This window comes from Podarcis filfolensis, assembly GCF_964270895.1.
Source record: "Podarcis filfolensis genome assembly, chromosome: 3".
In the NCBI taxonomy this organism is placed as follows: domain Eukaryota; kingdom Metazoa; phylum Chordata; class Lepidosauria; order Squamata; family Lacertidae; genus Podarcis; species Podarcis filfolensis.
Window position 1 is genome coordinate 5,858,088 of NC_139606.1, and position 21,861 is coordinate 5,879,948.

At 45.5% G+C, this 21,861-nt stretch overlaps 1 long non-coding RNA gene across 1 annotated transcript; it reads left to right on the forward strand.

Annotated features, from left to right (window-relative positions):
* Positions 1–658: 658 nt before the first annotated feature.
* LOC310759297 lies at positions 659–2,648 on the forward strand. The gene is made up of 3 exons (XR_014546305.1): positions 659–1,366; positions 1,621–1,798; positions 2,171–2,648. It is a non-coding gene; the product is annotated as an uncharacterized lncRNA (long non-coding RNA).
* The last annotated feature ends 19,213 nt before the right edge of the window (positions 2,649–21,861 follow it).

A 21,861-nucleotide genomic window follows, 5' to 3' on the forward strand; every position in this document is an offset into this window, starting at 1 on the left:
GGAAACAGCGGGGGGATCAGAGGCGGAGCAAGGTGGGTGTGGCCCCCACGTGGCAACGCTGCGAAGGAGGATCGTGGTGGCGGCGGCCCTTGCGGGAGGATCAGGGCGGCGGCCTCGTTGGTGGGCCGCCCCACCCCCGCCGCACCGGGTACCGGAGGAGATATCTACGCCCCTGTGGAGGATAACAGAAGATGATTCTGTCCACTTCAAAACACAAGACAGTTGTTATTAACAAACTTACAAATAATTACTGAAGAACTAAAAAAGCTAGCAGAGCTTATGAACCAATAGTCACTACATGTTAATGATGGCTAAAACCTGATGCTATGTATAATGGAAAAGTGTTCCTATTTCCTTTTCTCTCCAATTTGAGCTAACCCCTCTTCTATGACTAAGCTGGAATTTTTCTGCCCACCATATGCAGTTCCTCATCAATGGCCTAAAACAGGGGTGGAGAACATGTGGCCCTCCAGATGTTGAACTCCAGTTTCCATCTGACCCAACCAGCCTGGCCTTGGGCAAAGGATGATGGGAGCTGTAGTCCAACAACATCTTGAGGGCAACAGGTTCCCATTAGTGGTAAAGGATGAATATTTATTTACTGATGAAATTTGTATATCACCCTTCAGCTGCACATCTCAGAGTGGTTCACAACATAAAAATGCAAGATAAAAAATACAATTAAAAACAAGAACAAAACCAAACTCCCTTCCACAAACACATTTAAAAGGGGAAGGGATGTTAATCAGCCCAAAGCCTGGTTGAAGATGAACATTTTCGCCTGGCGAAATGTATGTGTGTATACATTTATAATGAAGGCACCAGCCGCTCCTCCTTGGGAAGAACATTCTGCAAATGGGAAGCCATTGAAGAAAAGGCACATTCTCATGTTGCCACCCTCCAGACCTCTTGTGGAGCACATGAAAACGGTTCTCAGAGGAAGATCTCAGCATCCGGGTGGGTTCATATGGAGTTTGTGGTCCTTAAGGTTTGCAGTCCTGAGCTGTTTAAAGCTTTATACGTCAAAACCAGTACTTTGATTCAGGCCTAGGAGCTAACTGGCAGCCAGTGCAGTCAGGCCAGGATGGGTGTAATATGCTCAAACCTTTCTTGCCCAGGTGAGCAACCTGACTGCCAAATTCTGCACCAGCTGAAGTTTCTGAACCATCTTCCGAGGCAGCCCTGCGTGTAATGCATTGCAGTAATCTAACCTAGAGGTTACCAGAGCATAGACAACAGACACCATAGGGACAACATTAGAAATATTGAGACTTAAAATGTGGGTTGTTTATCATGCCTTTCTTCCAAGGAGCTCATGACCACAGCCTTTCCCCCTTTTATCCTTGCTACTGCCTGGTGAGGTACCGTATTTTTCGCTCTATAAGATGCACGAGACCACAAGACGCGCCTAGTTTTTGGAGGAGGAAAACAAGAAAAAAAATATTCTGAATCTCAGAAGCCAGAACAGCAAGAGGGATCGCTGCGCAGTGAAAGCAGCAATCCCTCTTGCTGTTCTGGCTTCTGGGATAGCTGCACAGCCTGCATTCGCTCCATAAGACGCACACACATTCCCCCTTACTATTTAGGAGGGGAGTCTTATAGAGCAAAAAATACGGTAAGTAATGCTGAGAGACAATTTCAGTTCTAAGGTTCATAGCCATGTGGGGATTTGAACTTTCATTGCCCCCACAATCCAACACACTAATCACACTGGCTCTTTTTAAATATATCAAAGCTTCCACTGAAAGACATTTCTGCTCACCCAGAGCCAGGAAATGCTTGCTCATGTGGGACGGAGGTGTAAAAGGTAAAGGGACCCCTGACCATTAGGTCCAGTTGTGGCCAACCACAACTGGGGTTGCGGTGCTCATCTCACTTTATTGGCCGAGGGAGCCGGCGTACAGCTTCCGGGTCATGTGGCCAGCATGACTAAGGTGCTTCTGGCGAACCAGAGCAGCGCACGGAAATGCCATTTACCTTCCCGCTGGAGTGGTACCTATTTATCTACTTGCACTTTGATGTGCTTTCGAACTGCTAGGTTGGCAGGAGCTGGGACAGAGCAACGGGAGCTCACCCTGTCACGGGGATTCGAACCGCCGACCTTCTGATTGGCAAGTCCTAGGCTCTGTGGTTTAACCCACAGCGCCACCCGCATCCCATGTGGAAGGAGGTGAAGCACCCCTAAAAGGCAAGGTGTTGGTTCCTCTCCTCAGCGTGCCATGAGAAAGCACCAGCAGCTAGAACATAGGAAACTGCCCTAGAACATCTGGCTGAGCTTTGCCTACTCTGACTGGCAGTTGCTCTTCAGGCCTTTATGCAGGCTTCTCTCCCCATCCTACCTGGAGATGCAACAGATTCAGTCTTCTGAATGCAAAGCAGTTGCTCTACCACTAAGCTGCACAGTTCTTCCTCTACGCTGAATGCCTGCCAGGCAACTGAGGGGAAAGGTGAAGAGGAGGAAATCAGCACTTTCCTGGCAACCTTGAGCCTTCTTGAGGTAGCCTTGCCTTCCAAATCCCAAGAACAAAGGATGTGGGTAAACAGAACACTGGGAATAATGTTTCTTGGGGTCATAAAAGGTAAGAGAGATTTTACTTTCTTGGGCTCCATGATCACCGCAGATGGTGACAGCGGCCACGAAATTAAAAGACGCCTGCTTCTTGGGAGAATAGCAATGACAAACCTAGACAGCGCAGTCTTTAGCATATGCGATGCCGGGATGCAAAGATCTGTCCAGCGTCCCCAAATTTAGTTTAGCCTCCAAATTAACTTTTATAATGATGTAAGAGTTAATGTAAGAGAAAAGCAATGACAAACCTAGACAGCATCTTAAAAAGCAGAGACATCATCTTGCCAACAAAGGTCCGTATATTTAAAGCCATGGTTTTCCCAGTAGTGAAGTATGGAAATGACAGCTGGACCATAAAGAAGGCTGATCACCGAAGAATGGATGCTTTTGAATTATGGTGCTGGAGGAGACTCATGAGAGTCCCATGGACTGCAAGAAGACCAAACCTATCCATTCTTAAGGAAATCAGCCCTGAGTGCTCACTGGAAGGAGAGATTGTGAAACCGAGGCTCCAATACTTTGGCCACCTCATGAGAAGAGACCCTGATGCTGGGAAAGATGGAGGGCACAAGGAGAAGGGGACGACAGAGGACAAGATGGTTGGATAGTGTTCTCAAAGCTACCAACATGAGTTTCACCAAACTGCGGGAGGCAGTGGAAGACAGGAGTGCCTGGCATGCTCTGGTCCATGGGGTCACGAAGAGTCGGACATGACTAAACGACTAAACAACAACAAAAGATCCCTAACAGTTAAGTCCAGTTGCAGACGCCTCTGGGGTTGCGACGCTCATCTCGCTTTACTGGCCAAGGGAGACGCCGTTTGTCCGCAGACAGTTTTTCCAGGTCATGTGGCCAGCATGACTAAGCCGCTTCTGGTAAACCTGAGCAGCGCACGGAAACGCCGTTTATCTTCCCGCCGGAGCGCTACCTATTTATCTACTTGCACTTTGATGTGCTTTCGAACTGCTAGGTTGGCAAGAGCTGGGACCGAGCAACGGGAGCTCACCCCGTCGCGGGGATTTGAACCACCAACCTTCTGATCGGCAAGCCCTAGGCTCTGTGGTTTAGCCCACAGCGCCACCTGCGTCCCTTTCTTGGGGGCATAGAATCATAGAATTGTAGGGTCATCGAGTCGAACCCCCTGCAATGTAGCAATCTTTTTGCACAGCGTGGGGCTCAAGACCTATGCTCCTGAGATTAAGAGCCTCATGCCCAGCCGATGGTGACTGCGAGACATCACTTTATCCGTGTGCATAAACCATGGGAAGATTGCACCCCCCCCCCCCCGGAACATGCCCACTTTTAAAACAAAAGACGAGAAAAGGTATATTTCCAAATCAGTTTTTGCAGGCTCCCATGTGAGCAAGTGCAATCACTGCCTTTAACTTCCTCTTCCAGAGGCAGCAGAAGAAGAATTTTCCTGTGTATATACACTTGCATTCATAGCAACGGGGCCCACAAACATAACAGAAGGCCCATATGTTGAAAGACTAATCTGCTGTAATGAGAATTGCCGCGTTTTGGGGGCAGCGTAGTGGGACAGCTACACAGCAGCTGTGGCTTACTCAAGCGGCAGCTAATTTCGCGAGCTGAACTTAAGGATATTTCCCAGAACTACAAAACAATGAATAGCAGTATTGTTTCAGATTACCATGAGGGGCTTACATCCTCCCCTGACTAGAAGCAGAGAGAGGAAGCCTTTATCGATGGTTCTGGGGCAGAAGTGGGGGATTTCTGGCTAGTCCATCCCAGGCAGCCCCCAGGGAAGCAGAGGGGACGGAGGGGGAAGTAAGGGAATGGGGCAGGACAAAGAGCGGTGCCTCAGGAAAGGAAGCACTTCAGATGACAAAGCAGGCTAAGAAGGCCAGATCCTCCTGGGCCTATCTGAGTTCTTGTTACATTAACTCCTTTTAGAAAGGCATAATAATAATAATAATAATAATATATACATATATTTTTAAAAAAACTTGAGCAGGCGAGACTTGGTCTAAAAGTGTCTCCAAAGCATGCTAAGCTTAATGTTCTGTATATTTAGAGTGCCTTTCTAAACCAGTGCGTTCATTGTTTTGGATATAAATAGGCTGTTTTCAGAACATGTGAGTCTTAAGTTAAGCATCATTTATCAGGGCTCAAGAAGCATTTCAAAGTTTTCAAAAGAAAGATGGGATTGAAACTTAAGCCCTTTGAGAGCTGATGCAGTGCAATGGAAGCACGTGAGTTGAGCTACAAAGCTCTCTCTTCAGCCATGAATGCCGTATGCACCCTTTCCCAACGTTGTGGCCTGCAGATGTTCTGGACTACGGCTCCTAGCAGGCCCATAACTTATAAATGCTGCAGTGGAACGCAACTGATGCTGGGCTGGACTCAGCACCAGTCCCTTCTATTCCGCTCTTTTTCGCTTTACAATTTTCACAAATATTAGAAAACCAGAGGCCTCAAAGAAATTGCCAGCAACACTTGCTTCTGCAAAAATCTTAACCTGGACTATACCCCAGGCCAGAAAAACTCCAGTTTTTTTAAATGAAAGTTTCTGTCCGTAAGGACTGTGAAGATGGGCTTTAAAGTGGGCAGGCAACTAGTGTGGACATGCCTGGCACAGTGCAGTGCTCCTTCCCTGGGAATTATGGGAAATGTTATGTACTGAAGTTCTCACCCTGGGCCAGCAGGGGGATACTGTAGATAGTTTTCACTCAGGTCCACATATGCAAATAAGGGATCGAAAGTGACATTCAGTGATTGGATAGTTATAGAAAATGGTTACTGTTGCATTGTAGTGGAGCTCTATATAAGCGGGCTGGCTGAACCCTTCAGTTCAGTTCTGTTCTGGCCTGTGAATAAACAAGAGCTGTTTGAAGAATCGCTGTGTCGTCTGATATGTTCACCCACAACTTAACAGGAAATATATCTAGATAAATAGAAATTGGCTTCTTTTGCAGAGTTGCAGAATTAAGCTTTTATTGTTGGAGAATCCAGTGACTGGTATAAACTCCAGTTTTGTGTGTGTGTGTGTGTGTGTGTGTGTGTGTGTGTGTTTTAATCAGGTGTGTGTTTAATCAGGTGTTTTCTCATTGTGAAATGGGCCATTTAGTCAGATGGCATGGTTCAGTTTTAGGTTGTCTTTCTGCATCTGTCCAGGGGTTGGCACTGCAAATTTGTTACAGGTTTCGTACATGTTAACAGAGCCCTGGCAGACAATTAAGTTAGATCCAAAGAACTTTTTCAGATTAAAAGAAAGCAAACAGGGAACTGGAAGAGGGATTGATTTTACTTTTGTTGTAATTAGGGACAGATTGCAAAACAGTATCATCGCACATAGTGCAATGGGTTTTCTAGACAATTTCCATCCTCTTCACCCTGTGCACAGTTCATTCATATAAATATAGTTCTTTATTGCTGAGCAGCTGAGATGACTTCAGAACTAGTGCACCACAATGGACAGACAGGTTGTCGAGCTGGACAGGATCAAGTTCAAATCTTGCTGGGCAATTCACAATTTGTCAGCTTAGCCTGCCTCACAGCATTGTGGGGGAGCGATGTTGTAAGGATAAAATGAACTAACCCCAAATATGTTGCCATAAGCTGTTTGCAATAACGGAAGGAAAGAAATATGGTAAAAAAAAAAAAATGAAAATAACCCACAGATTCCAGAGGGGTAGCTATGTTTCATTCATCATTCATACATACATACATACATACATACATACATACATACAGTTTGCATATAAAAATGAGAACCGCTAAAAACGTAGAAAAACCCACAATCATTTAAAAAGCAATTAAACATTGAAAGGAGAAAAACATAAACAACACAATCAAGAGCAGCAGGACATGGGATAGAGCAGCCTCAAAAATGAGTGTACAAAAAAATAGAGCAACACAAAAAAACCAACTGTTTTAAGCCCCCAGCCCCAAATCTGTGTTATATGTTTACAGCAGGGGTGCCAACTTGAATAAAATATTGCAGGGGTCCAGGTAAGCCCCGCCCAGCAGAATCACATGACGCAGTGCACACAAACCATTTGAATGGCAATGCCTATCAACTCAAAAATTTTATTGTGGGGGCCGAAGCCCCCCCAGCCACTAGGAAATTCCAATTAGCCTTTGTCATTGCTCACTTAAAGAGTAGGTTGATCTCATAGGTTGCAAACCATAAACACAGGCACTTGTCCATGTACCCTATTCAGTGGCGGTCTGAAAAAGGGTATATAATCTGTGACTTTTTAAAGGTTGCAATTGTTTTCTCCCCATCCTCTTTGTAATTTTCAAGACTACCAATGGGGGAAAAAAAGGAAAGGGTTTTGTTCGTTGGTTGCTCTGAGCATGAACAAAACCAGAATAAATTCCACATTACTGAGAGCAGGAATGCCGTAGCAAAGGAGAAAAGGGTAGACGATATGCATGCAGAACATGCGCCTTGCGATGTGAACTGCATAGCAAAGAGCAGATTATAGAACAGTCCTGACTTATTTTCACAGGCAGCTATTTTGTAGTCAGCATAAGGAGCAACCACGAATAGAGAATAGCAGACAAGACACAAATTACAACATTGACTAAAAGAAGAATGCTGATCATGTGGCACTTTAAACGGCAGACCAGATGTCTCAAGAGATGCATTCAGTGGTTTGTGATTCGCTTTGTGTGTTTTCCTTGGGGCGGGGGGAGTTAGCTGCAACGAGATAGTCTTGCAAGGCTGTCTCACAACTGTCACTCCTCCACAACCGGCTAAATTAAAAGGTGGGGAAGATGTCTGGCAACCTGCTAACATTTGCAGTAAAACACCACTGTGGGTATGAACTGCAGCGCAGTGTGCATGTCAAATAATAGTTGCATTTATTTATTTATTTCGCAAAATTTATACTTGATTGTAAAAAACAACCCTCAAAGCAGCTTACAAAAGAGGAAACCGTAAAATCAAGACGAAGAAGAAGAAGAAGAAGAAGAAGAAGAAGAAGAAGAAGAAGAATCACAACCATGCAAAAGTTAAAATCCCAAAACGGATTAAAATTACCTCTGAAGATTAAAATTACTAGTTTTGCAGTTCAAAAGAGCAGGGCTTGAATTGTGGGTGCAGTGGCGTAGCGTGGGTTGTCAGCACCCGGGGCAAGGCAAGTAATTTGCGCCCCCTAACCCGTGGATTTTAGCAGGGGGCAGAGAGCTGCGAGTGCGAGCGCGCCCCCCCAGATGTTGCGCCCAGTGCAGCCGGCCCCCCCTGCACCCCCACGCTACGCCACTGTGTGGGTGAGGGTCTGCAGTACAGTCAGGGAATTGGCTGCATCCTGCCAGTGTAGAGTGCAGATAATGTTTCAGATACATATACAGTAGTACCTCGGGTTACATACGCTTCAGGTTACAGACTCCGCTAACCCAGAAATAGTGCTTCAGGTTAAGAACTTTGCTTCAGGATGAGAACAGAAATTGTGCTCCGGCAGTGCGGCGGCAGCAGGAGGCCCCATTAGCTAAAGTGGTGCTTCAGGTTAAGAACAGTTTCAGATTAAGAACGGACCTCCGGAACGAATTAAGTACTTAACCCGAGGTACCACTGTACTGTATAAAGAAAATGACTTTCCCTCTCATTGGGAGGGTGGGTGAAATCAGTGAGCTACATGTCTCTGCACCTCACATCAAGGAACATAAAACTCAGCTCATCGTTTTTAAATTTCATCTATAGCTAGAAAAGAGGTTTGTTCAAGTTTTTTATGCAGCCCAAACAGCAGCATCTACACACAAGAGACAAGTATCTGCAGAATCAGCTTATGAACAATTTAATTATTTTATTTGAAGGTTACTTTGAAAATGTTTGAAAAAATTAGTACCCGCAAATCATTTTGAGAAAAAAATAAAACAAAAACGGGTTAAGTGGGACTTGATTAGTAAACTGTGAGCAGAAGGCAAACCTGAAATCCCCTCTAGGCGTTAGCTATAATACTTGGCCAGCCATCACAGGTCTGAGTAGGACTGCACATTATCATTTTCAGAATAATACTTCTTTGATTAAGGTGGACCTCTATCTTCTCCATTTCCAAGCCTTGACAGACATTTTGCAAGTGCTCCAGGGATTTTTTGCTTGCCCACCTGAGCTGCTATTGCGGCAAAGCAAGGAACTGCTTGCCTCTTGCAAAGCTTTCATGGTGCTTTTTAGAGGGTTTGATTAAAGTTTAGAATTTCGGATTGGTAACTTGCTTCTTCTCCTGCCGACCATGGTTCATAGGGTGATAACTGGTCTGGCTATTGCTCTTCGTAGGTCACGGGGGCCAACTTGAATAAAATATTGGGAGGCCAGATAAATCCCAGCCCACATAATCGACTCCAAGACTAGGGCTGCCATATTGGCAACCCAACACAAGACGCGGCACATGCACACCCATTTGAATGGCAATGCCCATCAACTGAGGGAAGGCTGCCCCCTCAAATATTTTAGGGGCCAGCAAGGGACACACGCCCCTAGGAGTTGTGGGTTCATTCAAACATGATTAAATATTATTTCTTATTGACAGGTTTGCCAACGCTTTGAGCACATATACAGTGGTACCTTGCGTTAAGAACTTAATTCATTCTTAACCTGAAACTCTTCTTAACCTGAAGCACCACTTTAGCTAATGGGGCCTCCCGCTGCCGCCGCGACGCTGCTGCACAATTTCTGTAATCATCCTGAAGCAAAGTTCTTAACCCGAGGTACTATTTCTGGGTTAGCGGAGTCTGTAACCTGAAGCGTCTGTAAGCTGAGGTACCACTGTATATAAGAGTGCAGACAGAGAGCCATTTTATGTCCATGTTTAATTACAAGGCATTCCAAAATATGCAGATGGTAGAAAGATGGTAGAAAGATAATAGGTCTGTATAGTGAAAGCTATGGTTTTCCCAGTAGTGAGGTATGGAAGTGAGAGCTGGAGCATAAAGAAGGCTGATCGCCAAAGAATTGATGCTTTTGAATTCTGGTGCCGGAGGAGACTCTTGGGAGTCCCATGGACTGCAAGAAGATCAAACCGATCCATTCTGAAGGAAATCAGCCCTGAGTGCTCACTGGAAGGAGAGATCCTGAAGCTGAGGCTCCAATACTTTGGCCACCTCATGAGAAGAAAAGACTCCCTAGAAAAGACCCTGATGGTGGGAAAGATGGAGGGCACAAGGAGAAGGGGACGACAGAGGACGAGATGGTTGGACAGTGTCTTCGAAGCTACAAACATGAGTCTGACCAAACTGCGGGAGGCAGTGGTAGACAGAAGTGCCTGGCGTGCTCTGGTCCAGGGGGTCACGAAGAGTCGACTAAACGACTAAACAACTAAACAACAACAGAAAGATAATACTATTTATAAAGGCACTCACACATTGGCACCTTTGAAGGCAGGGTGCAAGATTCAAGGTCCCTGACAACGACTAATTAATCAAATGGAGGATAATCAAGTGGCTGCTAACCACAGTGGCAATGTTCTACTTGTGATCTTATGAATTATGGTGCTGGAGGAGACTCTGGAGAGTCCCATGGACTGCAAGAAGATCAAACCTCTCCATTCTTAAGGAAATCAGCTCTGAGTGTTCACTGGAAGGACAGATCCTGAAACTGAGACTCCAATACTTTGTACTTCCTCCAAGCAAGTCAGCAGCACCGCTTCTAAGGATAACAAATGATGGTACAGCAAATTGATTTGTGCCTTCAGCACATTGGGGACCTGGGTGCCTGAGCACCCACAAAATTGTGCATCCACAAATTTCTGTGCCAGGGCCATGCACACTGCTTGGCGCCCACGGCCCCGGGCACCCACAGTCGCGAGGCCCCACTGACAAAGGAGGTGATGTCTCTCTTACTGCCCCTGATTCGCTTCATTTGGGAAGTCACAAAATATGCAAGCTTCAATTGCAAGCCCATTATATTTATCGATTCTTCTGATGGCACAAGTGAAAATAAATATATAAAACACTTGGCTTCTGACCAGAAGTAAGATAGTTTCCACCCTTGAAACTATGTGTGTATTTTTGGTGCACTACTGGCTTTGCATCCTTCAGAATTTTTAGACCTCCCGCACCCTGCATTGCCGGACATCAAGGCACCATCATTCATCTGATTTTGTCCGTCTTTGCCAGGAATGAACTTTGAACAATATGGCAGTCGCTGGCCCGACTTACTCTCTCACATTGTCACTTTGAATCTAAAGACAGAGCCACTTGGTCGGTTTTAGAGTTCAGTGTAAAACCATTGACAAGTCCATTAGCCTTGGGTACTTGGGATTTGTTTTTCTTACTATCATTTTTAGAGTTTCATCTCTTGGCTCTCTCTCTCTCTCTCTATATATATATACAAAAAACCCCACACCTAATTTCTTTATTTTATTTTTTTTAATTTTATTTTTAATACACACATATTGTGATTATACAAGCATACAAACATACATTTCATACAATCCTTAAAAATCTTCAAACATACCTACACTCAGTCCCACAGATAATTCCTTTTCCCATCACCATCCACCACCCCTCACACCACCTTTGTGTTAGACTTCCAAACAACTCAATTGCAATTTCTTTCCACTTCTATTACCGGTACTTTCTTTCACACACCTTTAACCTAATTTCATGTTTCTTTTTCTATTACACAATGTTATCCATCTTATTTAGGATTTCAGTATTTAAAACGGAACTTGTTTATTCTAATAGGAGTTCTGATTTTTCAATATGGTTTTGCAAGTATCCTTTAAACACCTTCCAGTCCCTGTCTATCTTCTCTTTTGAGATCCTTCCAATTTCTCCCACTGTTTTGGATATATTGTAATACTCCAATAATTTGGCAAGCCACTCTGTTTTTGTCGGTATAATGCCACTTTTCCAATTTTTCGCAATCAATAGTCTTGCGGCTACTGTTGCGTATAAATATAATGTCTTTATATTTACTCACACCTAATTTCAGGACACTTTTACCACAGCATTTATGTTTAGCAAGCTTACACTCATAGATGAGTGTGGGTCTCCATTAGCCTCCATCTTTCCCTCTAATAGTGAACTTGTGTGGTCAAATACCTATCCATTTTAAATTAAAATGGGGCTGTTCAAATAAGAAGATAGTGGCTTTTTCACGGGCTCAAGGGCTAGATTAACCAAAGTACGGAAATGTGTACATTTTTAACAAAATCCCAAATGGCCCTGTGAGTTTCCAGGACATCAAAGGAATCTTGAGGACACAGAGATAATAAAAGGATTCAGTGATTCACATCTGGAGGGATAAATGCTATGTTTTTGTTTTTTTAAAAAAACAACAACCTCCCCTTTCACTAGACAAGGTCTTGTGCAGTCATAGCACTTGAGGAAGTTCTGTGGAAGCTTTATAAATGTGAGTAGGAGAGTAGACCAGCCATTCATTGGGAGGAAATTATTCACGATAAATACACTGTAAATTCCTTACAGATATACAACAAAGCCTAGTACAATGAAGTCAGCAAAGTCTTTTCTTTGCAGTAGCATCATAATTTTGGAACTACTTACCCAAGGAAGCCCATCTGCCTTGCTTTGGGAGGCCCGTAGATTTTTTGAGACTCATTCTTATGGACCTTAAAGACAAACTGCTGATTTGTTTCTGACTGTCTCCCGCTTGGACTACTGCATTGTGAGGGGAGAGAGACTTTCTGTTCTTCATCAGGCAATAGTGCTTCCACCTGCCTTGCCCTGGGAGCCTTTCCCAGACCATGACATTAAGAACAGCAGCAACAGCAGCTGGGAAAAAAAGGAGTTCAGGGATATTAAAAAAAAAAGAAGTCTTATAAGTTGTGTGCTTGTTTCTCAATTTGATCCTTTTACATGGTTTTGTATGTTTTGTGCTATTTTATGCATTGCAATTTGCTGCAATTTTTATTGATTATAGATTATAGATTATATTGATTATATTATAGATTATATTGATTATAGATTATAGATTAGTAATTCTTTCTTGTGGTTGATGAGTGTAAACTGTTTAAATTATTGTTTGCTGATGTTTAATTTTTCTGTTTACTATTAGATTATGATGGATTGCTGAAAGTTCTTTTGTTTGATATAAGTTGTTTATTTTAAAGTTATTGTGACTTTTTATATTCGATCAGATTGTTACTATTAATGTTTGATGTTTCATTATGTTTTTATTTGTGTTGGAATCCGCTTAGAGTGGCTGGGGCAACCCAGCCAGATGGGTGGGGTATATAAATAAAGTTGTTGTTGTTGTTGTCATGCATTGTGCCATTATCTATTACAAAAAGTTTCTCTATTACAATTATTCTATCATTTTTTCTCCACTGCTTTTATCCGAATCCTGCCCACGCTTTCATTTGAGGACAATATTTTTATAAATATTCCATGAAAGGCCTCTGTGCTTCTATAAAATGTTCATCATTTTGATCTCCTAATTTCACTGTCAGCTTTGCCATTTCTGCATAGTCCATTACTGTCAAAAGCCACTCTTCCTTCGTTGGAACCTTCTCTTCTTTCCATTTCTGGGCATGTAATATTCTAGTTGCTGTTGTCACATACAGAACTAGTTTGGTTATCTTCTTTGGAACCTTCTGTCCCTATTTTTTTTTAAAATATTTTATTAGGGTTTTCTTGTTTTACAGTGTAAGTGTAATGCCTCGTATTTTTTTCTTCCATGTAACATTTTTACAAATCCGTTTCATTTGATGAGGCATTAGGGAGAGAAGAAAAAAGAAATAAAAAAAGAAAGGGGGTGGAGGGAGGGGAGATGGATGGGGGTGGGGTCGGGTAGCGGTGTTTCTATTATGCTTAATGTATGTAGAGTTTGGTGTCAGCGTGCTTGTGTTGTTCACTTGTGTTCCTTTGGTGGTGAGAGAGGTTGGGGTTGGCCTAGGGCGTGATTGTTTGTTTGTGATTGGCTGTGGTGATCTTTGTTTTCGTGTGTGAGTGAGGTGGGTGGGTGTTTTGGATCACGTTAGCCATATTGATTTGTATGCTGTTGGTGGATTATTGTCGTTGTCCTGTTGGGCTGTGTATGTGATAAAGGGGAGCCATACCGGGGTGAAGGTGTCTTCCTCTGTTTGTCCCCGTGTCAGTTTCAGTTTATTAGTTAATTTTTCTAGTAGGGCTGTTTCCCATACTATTTGGTACCATTGGTCCATGCTTACTCCTGACAGGTCTCTCCAGTGTCTGGTTATGGTGTTTCTGGCTGCTGGGAGTGGGTGGGTTATGAGTTCTTTGTGGTGTAAATGGGCATTGTTGTCTTGGAAGATGTTTAGTAGGGCCAATTCTGGGGTGACCTTCTGTCCCTATTATGGATATACAATGGTACCTCTGGATATGAACAGGATCTGTTCCAGAGCCCCATTCTCATCCTGAAGTAAACATAAGACGCGACTGCGCGTGACATCATTTTGAGCGTCTGTGCATGCGCAAGCGGCAAAACCCGGAAGTAACACGCTCTGTTACTTCCGGGTCGCCACAGAGCGCAACCCGAAAATATTCATCCCGAAGCTACTTCAACCCAAGGTATGACTGTAATGAAAGCTTATGGTCTTTTGGAAGTAGCCCATTTAAACATTTTATTCATTTCATTATATATCATTTCCCAAAAGCCTTTAGCTTTTTTACATGGCCACCACATATGGAAGAATGATCCATCTATCTGCTTACATTTACTTGACACATTTTTACACATCTTGGGCAGTTTATTTGTTGTATGATTTGTGAGTTTAGAATGAGTGGGGCAGCATTTACTCCAGGCTAAAAACTAACTCAGGGCATATAACTTCCCTAGCATCTGTGGGATAGGGTAATTTAAGTCTGAAGATCCTACACACCTGGCAAGTCTAAGATGCTCTAGTTGTGCATGGCCCCTCCACAGGGAACCAAGACTAGTTCAGTACATCTCTAGCAGAAAGCACACCTACACAGTTTTCTTGTACCTAAACTTCAGATGCTGGCAGTAGGTTAGCTAATTGACTCTCAACTGCACTTCGTTAGCACATATGAAGTGTCCGCAAGATGCCATCAGCCAACAAACCACCCGTCAGCCGCAAGTTTATCCTGTTTCCTTGCTGCAGTTATTTCTGCAACCAAATTAGCTCAAGTAGGCACACAGCATAGCTCTCTCCTCAAGTCAGTGTCCCAGTTCCTGCTGGCACTGCAGGCAGCTCAGTCCCCCCGGCTGAGCTATTGCTTGCTTGTGCCAACCTTATTTAATCTTCCTTTTTATTTTGATGGTATCCGACAGTCTTGAGAGGCAATGGAGTGCACCTCAGGGGGTGAAACCACTCTCCAGTCACAGCGCCTGCAGAGACCGTTAACTCAAAACTGTTGCCTCCTGTCTTGGTTTTGCTGCATTAACAGCAGCAAAGTGACTTCTCCAGGGTGCAAGCCCAGGCAGCGAGTCTGAAGGCCTTCCCTCTCAGCCGCATTGATGTGGTCCAAAGGAAAGCCCAGCAAGACGTTTGGCACCAGCTTGGCTGCAGGAGTTGCTGGAAAGAGGCAGACAATACATGCATCTGTCTTCGGGATTCCGCTCTACTCCCGATTTGCGTAGCGGTTATTTTTATAACCACAAACGCCAAGGAACACAGGAAGCTGCCTTATATTATCTCAGACAATGGTCTTCTGCATGGGACCAGAGCATGTGTTGGACCACTAAGATATGGATTCTTCAATATAATTTAAAGTACACCATTTTAATTATTTTAACAACACCATTCCTAAGCTTCTAAAAATACTTCTCCCGGCTCCAAGTCCCTCTTTTTGAGGGTATCCTCCCCACAGAGCCCAACACGGAGTAAAATAATGAGTGTGCTGTGTCCTCAGTTTGCTCTGCTGACTTGGGTGGTGACATCACTTCTTGCAATTTCCTTTTCTCCCTCCTTCCAACTCAGCGCCACCTGGATGGGGCTGAAAGCAAGACTGAGCATCAGCTGCTGCTGACATCTCAGTGTTAAACTACAGATTGCAAGGATAACTATTATCCTGGCTCTCACTCTTCCATGTTATTACGAAGTGTCCTCTTGCCTTTTACCGTGGGGAACAAGAGCTCTTCCCTTGCCGTTAAATACAGATATTTCCAGACTGGGGGTATGTGTTTTGGATAGCAGAGCTCAGGGTCTCTTTATCCAGGGAGTTCTCTAAAATGGCATTCAGCGCAGCCCAAGAGCCATCTGCTGTCATGAGTCACACACACGTTACACTTGCATCTCCTCTATTCTTATCATAATGAACTTGAATAACCTTGGGCTGCGCTTCAGCTGGGGATCACGAAATGCACCAATTTACCTCTCTCCCAGCATTTAAGAGGGATGGTTCCCTTTCCTCTTCTTGATTCTCTGCTGAAAGTCAGAAGAAACAGCTCCTCAAAAGGAGGGAGGACTATCGTGGATGTAATAATTCCGGACAAGGCTTGACAGACAGCTGGGAAGTGTTTTTGGCTGCCACAGACCAGCTGCTTCCTGGCGGTCATGATACAGGTGTGCATTTCTTCAGGGGGGGGGATTGGAGATTTCCTGTTCCCCGTGGTTGCCATCCTTTTACCAAGGGGTGGGGTTGATTTTGCCATGAAGAAAACCAAAATGCTGCACGTCAGGCAAATTCTGACTGCAGTTCTGCATAGCTTTTGCAAGCTATTTCTGAAAAACTAAGGTCTGTTCTGTGTGTTGATGAGGTGCTGCATTCAACAGCAGAGTTCCAAAGCATTTAAGAGGGAAGAGGGTTTAGTTAGGGCAGGTGAGAGGTGGAAAAGGAAGACAGTGAAACAAACACTTTTCAGTTACAGTGGTACCTCGGGTTAAGTACTTAATTCATTCCGGAGGTCCGTACTTAACCTGAAACTGTTCTTAACCTGAACCACCACTTTAGCTAATGGGGCCTCCTGCTGCCGCCGTGCCACTGGAGCACGATTACTGTTCTCATCCTGAAGCAAAGTTCTTAACATGAAGCACTATTTCTGGCTTAGTGAAGTGTGTAACCTGAAGCGTATGTAACCCGAGGTACCATTGTATTAAGTTTGCAGGCCTTTATGCAGGTCAGTGGGGCTATGCAGGAGGCATGCAGAGGATTGCCCTGTTGTGCCTTAGGGTTTACTCTTTGCTGACACGTTGTGTAAGGAACATTAGCGAATGAATTGTTTATCATTTGTTGTCTTTGGACAATTGCCTCTACTTCTTTTACGGGTCTCAGTTAGACCGACTGCCTTTCTGCTTTGATTAAGCATGTCTGGATCTCAACGGAGGGAAGAACAAGGCATCGATCAACAGAGGGCAATACAGGCGACCGCAAGTGGGGTCCCCAACAAAATGTTGCGGCGTACCTCTGGTACGAATATAAGCAACACTCCCCCGCCCCGCCCAATTCTGACACTGAAAAGTTAAAGTACGGCTTATATATATATCAGAATATTTAGAATTAGCCAAATCGACAGATATAATAAGACAAAAACCAAAAAGTGAAGTGAAAAAGGAATGGGAGTGTCTAAATGAATACCTTAAAAGCCAAGGTTCGAGGACAGAAATCTGGCTGAGTCTGGAATAACCTTGTGAAATGAAAGCATAGGAAAGGGATTTCTATCTAGATGCTAGGATAGAGATGATAAGGAAATCAGGAAGACATAATGAGAGGTAAAGGAGGTGTTGTGGGATTGGCGGAAGTCAATGTTTGCTTTTCTTTTTAGTGTTTATATTATTAACCTGTAAGATATGGATTTGGTTTTTTTTTTGTATGTTGGTTTTTGTGTTTTGTGTATTGTTATTTTTCGATATTTTTCGTGTTGTTGTTGTGTGGAAAATACTAATAAAATTTATTATTTAATTTTAAAAAAGAAGAAGTGCGGCTTATATCCAGAACCGAGTGCTGCGCGCCTGCCTCCCAGCACTACTGCCGTGAACGGGGGCACAACCACTTTGGGGAGGGAGTGCCAGGAAGCGGGCTGCACACACAAATAAGCCTTCAATTTTAAAGGTGCGGCTTATTTGCGGGTGCGTCTTATATTCGGGCCAATACGGCAGACTGCCGTTTGCTGCAGCCTGAGAAGCCAGTCCCACGCCCACCTTCTCTGGATTGCTGTGCCCACTGATCATTTTCTGCCCTCATAAGGCTGTGTTTCCCCCTGGTGCTGTGGGTTAAACCACAGAGCCTAGGACTTGCCGATCAGAAGGTCGGCAGTTCGAATCCCCGCGATGGGGTGAGCTCCCATTGCTTGGTCCCTGCTCCTGCCAACCTAGCAGTTCGAAAGCACATCAAAGTGCAAGTAGATAAATAGGTACCACTCCAGCGGGAAGGTAAACGGCGTTTCCATGCGCTGCTCTGGTTCGCCAGAAGCGGCTTAGTCATGCTGGCCACATGACCCGGAAGTTCCCTCAGCCAATAAAGCGAGACGAGCGCCGCAACCCCAGAGTCAGCCACGACTGGACCTAATAGTCAGGGGTCCCTTTACCTTTACCTTTAAACCTAGGGGTTCCCCTAAGCCTGCTGATTCCACTCTCCTGTGTGTCTGTTGCACTTTTGACAATGTAAGAATTGGCACCCACCCCACAAATAAAGGGAATTATGATAGGCGCAGAACTCAAAGAATGGGAAGCTGTTTTGGAAAGAATAAATACATTTGACCCCCTTCCCCAGTTGAAAGTAAACTACACTCAGCGCCCTTCTAGGGTCTGGAAAGAAACAGCTCACCTTTTGAGAATCATTTGCAAAGCGGATGGGCCTGAAAGGACAACAGCCCTTCAAGGTATTTCCTGGTTTCTCCTTATGTGATCCACGCATGGCCTCCACTATGAAATGGGAGTCTAGCAAGGTTCCTCGGTCTGTGGCGAAAGTTGTCGTTTTGCCTATTTGCTGACATATCTGAGTCTGCAAAATTAGTTGGAGAAATATATATATAAATAGTGTATTACTAGGTAGACCTTGTTCTCCATCCAGTCTTCGCGTTTCACAGCAGCTCCACTGTGTAAGATCCCGTATGACTAATGGTCTCAGGTGGGCAAGTTAGTGAGGACCTCTGCCCATTACCTTGTGGAGATGTTGCAGCAGACTGGCTCTTGTTGTACCAGCTCAACTCAAAGGCACAACCTTTTACGGAATAGCTGAATTGCACAGTATAGAATGGGTAGTAGCCCCCTCTCTAAAGTCAAGAGGAAAACACATCTGTGAAATAGTTTGATGGTTGCATCTTGGTGTATACACTGAACATTAATTCAATATGGAATTTCAATAGGAAAAAGGGCCCCTCCCTTTGCAGATGTATGAAAACCCAGAATACTTGAGCCTCTCCGCTCTTTGCGTTTAAAGAGACCCATAAAAGAACCCTCATGGGAAGAGAATACCATTATCTGACTTTGCAAGGCGAATAACCCTAATTTACCCCCATCCTTTGGGACACAGGTGGCATTGAGGGATTGCCGATCGGAAGGTCGGTGGTTCGAATCCCTGCGACGGGGTGAGCTCCTGTTTTTCGGTCCCTGCTCCTGCCAACCTAGCAGTTCGAATGCACGTCAAAGTGCAAGTAGATAAATAGGTACCGCTCCGGTGGGAAGGTAAAGGGCGTTTCCGTGTGCTGCTCTGGTTCACCAGAAGCAGCTTAGTCATGCTGGCCACATGACCCGGAAGCTGTACGCCAGCTCCCTTGGCCAATAAAGCAAGATGAGCGCTGCAACCCCAGAGTCAGTCATGACTGGACCTAATGGTCAGGGGTCCCTTTACCTTTTACCACATCCTATGTTAGACTTCTGCTCAGAGCACTAGCTAGTCGAGGATCCAGGGGTAGTTCAGCTGGTATAGGTAAAGGTACCCCTGCCCGTACGGGCCAGTCGTGTCCGACTCTAGGGTTGCGTGCTCATCTCGCTCTAGAGGCCGTGAGCCGGCGCTGTCCGGAGACACTTCCGGGTCACGTGGCCAGCGTGACAAAGCTGCTCTGGTGAACCAGCACCAGCGCAGCACACGGAAACGCCGTTTACCTTCCCGCTAGAAAGCGGTACCTATTTATCTACTTGCACTTAAGGGTGCTTTCGAACTGCTAGGTGGGCAGGAGCTGGGACCAAACGACAGGAGCGCACCCCGCCACGGGGATTCGAACCGCCGACCATACGATCGGCAAGTCCTAGGCACTGAGGTTTTACCCACAGCGCCACCCGCGTCCCGCTCAGCTGGTATAGCATAAGACTTAATCTGGTGGTTGTGGGTTCAAGCACCATGTTGGGCAAAGGATTCCTGTATTGCAGGGGTTGGACTAGATGAATCTACAATTCTAGGATTCTGTGTCTGCTGGGAGTGTGCAGCGGCAGGGCAGAGTGCTTCACTCCCAGAAAGGGCACCAATGGAGTGATGTCCATGTGTGAGGAGATTAAGTCCCAGCCTCTTGGGACCACTCCCACCACCTGAACTGTTGATGGGTGGGAGGGGGACACATAGCAAGCTGGTTCAAATCCAACTGTGGTAGTCCATAGGCTATTTTGTTCCTTTTTGCTTTTTCTTCAGTTGGTCCCAATAAAAGGTATCCCCACATGTCACCTACTGAACCCCAAAGAGACTCCTTTGCCAACAGACTCCAATGACTGCACCGCAGTCTACTCTGAGTAACAGGAAGATCCGGAGATTTCCCACAGCTAGGAATCCTACTGCCAACAGCTGCAGAAAAGGACACCATCCCTTTACAGTAGTACCTTGGGTTACGAACTTAATTCGTTCCGGAGGTCCTTTCTTAACACAAACCGTTCTTAACCTGAGGCACGCTTTTGCTAATGGGGCCTCCTGCAACCAGCACGCGATTTCTGTTCTCATCGTGGGGCAAAGTTCATAACCCGAGGTACTACTTCCAGGTTAGTTAGGCTGTATGAATTGTGCATTGCTTTGTAACGATTTGTTGGGTCTCTGGACAGTAATAAAGATTGATTGATTGATACTTCCAGGTTAGTAGAGTTTGTAACCCGAAGCTTTTGTAACCTGAGGTGTTTGTAACCCGAGGTACCACAGTTGCAGCACTCGTGACTATCTAATTCCGAAGTTTTTAACCTTTTTGAGTCCATGGTTCCCTTGACCAACTACATTCTTTCTGTGGCACCCTTGTGGGGAATCATGCCGCAGAGCCAGCAGCCCCTCACCCCTTTTCAAATACCCTCCTTTGTGAAGTGTTCCCTCAGCCTCCTCTCACCTCTCCTTGGGAGTCCTCCAAGCAGCCACTGCCACCCCCAAGAGAGGTGCCTCCTTACACTGCCTCCCAGGCGGCTGGGATGCCCCCAGCCGTAGCGGCCTGACGGAAACTGGCCAAAGGTGAATGTGAGGCCAGCACCTTACTCACCCTGGGAGGCAGCAGTGGGTGCCACTGGGCCTGCAAAGGGTCCCCTTTGGCGCTGTGCACTCAGCTTCCAGGCAGGCTTTGCACACAGCAAGCACAAGGAAGGCCAGCATTGTGTCTGTCTGCCTGCCCGGCCTCCCACTTGTCTGTCCATTCCCAACAGCAAGGGCTGGCTGGGCTCCCTCACCCACTTGCCTGCTTGCTTCGAGGTTGCCTCAGTTCCTGGGAACCAGCACCCCCTGGCCAGCCCCAGAGGCACCATTCACTGGCAGAGCTTGTAGCCGGGGCTGCTGCAACAAACAGCTGTGCAAGCCTTTGGGAGGCAGAGACGTGAGAGGGAAGAGAAGACGGATGGAGTCAATGTTGCCTGAAGCAGCCCTGATGGCACACTGGTTGAATACCCCTGGCCTGCTCCAAACTCTAAAAGATCTACCAGTTCCCTTTGACACCACCGAGACCTTATCTTCTGCCTCTGCTGCAGGACCACGAACGGTGGTCCTGAATCAGCAACTTGCTTTTTGTTCAAGGTACTGAGCTTGCCTTACCTTCTCATCTGTTCCAGACGTGGGTGGCGCAGGGGACACAGGTGGCGCTGTGGGTTAAACCACAGAGCCTAGGGCTTGCTGATCAGAAGGTCGGCAGTTCGAATCCCCACGACGGGGTGAGCTCCCATTGCTCGATCCCTGCTCCTGTCAACCTAGCAGTTCGAACGCACGTCAAAGTGCAAGTAGATAAATAGGTACCGCTCCGGCGGGAAGGTAAATGGCGTTTCCGTGCACTGCTCTGGTTCGCCAGAAGCGGCTTAGTCATGCTGGCCACATGACCTGGAAGCTGTACACTGGCTCCCTCAGCCAATAAAGCGAGATGAGCGCCGCAACCGCAGAGTCGGCCACGACTGGACCTAATGGTCAGGGGTCCCTTTACCTTTAACCTCTACCTCCCCTTGCTGGTGGGATGCCCTCATGGATAAGGACAGCTGTATAGCAGGCCCATCAGACCTCAAAGTGAAGATAAAAATACAGAATGAATACATTTGATTTGGCCGAGAATATTTTCAATC